Raw genomic sequence first — 1,930 nt, forward strand, 5'->3', positions numbered from 1 at the left:
TCCAGGAAAAATAGAATCAGGGACATAGAAAGGGAATGGACTGACTATTCTTGGGGGGAAAGGGGTGTGGAAGATGCAGGAAGAGATTGGACAAAAATCGTGCACCTATGGATGAGGACAGTGGGTGGGGAGTGAGGGCGGGGCTGGGGCGGGAACTGGGAGGAGGGGAGTTATGGGGGGAAAAAAGAGGAACAAATGTAATAATCTGAACAATAAAGATTTAAATTAAAAAAAAAACACCACAAAACTTGTAGGTCTTGGTAGGATAAAAAGTTTACAAATGTAACAAGCAATCTATAATAAAGTTTAGTGTAGATGATGAAAAATTATCAGTTTGGGAGAAGGGAAGTCTTAAACAATATCATTAAGTAATCTAGTAGACTAATGAAAAAAGTAACATTTGCTTGCTATGGAAATGTTAATTTAGACATATTTAATATTCACTAGCCTTTAAAAACTGTGCAGCAATACTGTGCATTTATAACTTTGTGAGTGGATAGTCTGAAAAGGATCACAATAACAAAAAACATTTACATCACTCTACTAAGAGCCCACTGAGAGTAAAATAGTATCAGCTCCCTTGGACCATAAAATCCCAAAATAGTTAGCAAACTATCTTTAAGGGCCAAAAGGATGCATCTAATCTTGTCAGTTTTATTCATTCTACTAAAATTCATCACTGAACTAAATACTCATATGTATAGTAAATCTTTTCAGGGATCCTAAAGGACTCTACAATCATCTGCTGCTGGGAACTTTTCCAAAGAAATTGCAGAGATGCTGTACTGAGTTGGTTCTTCCAAATGTCTTTAAACACCTACATTAGAAGTGTCATCATAGATTGGTTGTGTGTGTTTTTATACCATCACATTAAAACAAGTCAAGGTCTGTGTTAAGCCAAGACTAACTACTTCCAACGAAATTGCTAATAAAAAGTACTAAGTATAATTGGGATATTTTCATGTTCTTGCCCCCCCTCCAGTGAACATATATTTTTAATGAATATATTTCTTTCATAAGACAGCCATTAAAGCAAATTAAGTAAGTGGTGATATATTTTCAAACGATGCAAGACAAACACATTCACACAAAGAAAAACTGGTTTTAGGCTGATGCAAGAAGGTATGTGTTTCTCAATCTGATAAAGAGAGTGGGTTTAGACAAAGTGAAAATCAAGAAATTTCTTTCTCAAAATGAATGTGCATAAGGACTCAAAGGGCAGGCAGCAGAGAAAAGCAGTCTTGAATCCCTGTGGCATCAGCGGGAACATCGCTGTCCATGGTTACCAGCCCTAATCGGTGTGCTCAAATGCCACCATCTTTGCTGGCTAGTGTAGTCTCATTGTTTGTTTTTGGTAATAGCACACTTGTGTTTCCCATGGAATGCTGATTTAAATCAATGGAGAGGAAGTTCTACTTCTTTTTTAGAAAGTTCTTTATTCTTCCTTTCAAACAGGTTTGTTTTGTTACTTTTGTCATTAGTTCTACCCTCTTCTGCATTTCTCTTTTTAAGAAACTTGACCCACAGGAGATGCCAATGAGATTTCCAAGCCTTCCACTGCCTTCCAAAACCTGTATAATACTTAAACTTTGCACATTTACACAATTTCTCCTGACTTCTTAACTTTAGATAGCAACACTATTAATTTTCTCAAAGTGGTTAGAGATGTAAATACTCCTCCTCCATTCTTTCGTTTCTTTACAATGGCAATATATATTATCAACCATCCTGTCTTTTGGAATTTCACTTTTTCTCATTCCCACTGTGTAGTAGGAGAAAGGACTTAGAAATGTGCAAACCTGTAGAGAATTTTTATAAATGTGTATCTGAAGGAGACGGGCAGCATGATCTCAAATGCTCCCCCACTTGGTTTATTTTTAAATATATATATATAATAGGAATTTAGCTACAAAGGCTAGGACCCATAAAC

This window comes from Myotis davidii, unplaced genomic scaffold, assembly GCF_000327345.1.
Source record: "Myotis davidii unplaced genomic scaffold, ASM32734v1 scaffold556, whole genome shotgun sequence".
NCBI lineage: Eukaryota > Metazoa > Chordata > Mammalia > Chiroptera > Vespertilionidae > Myotis > Myotis davidii.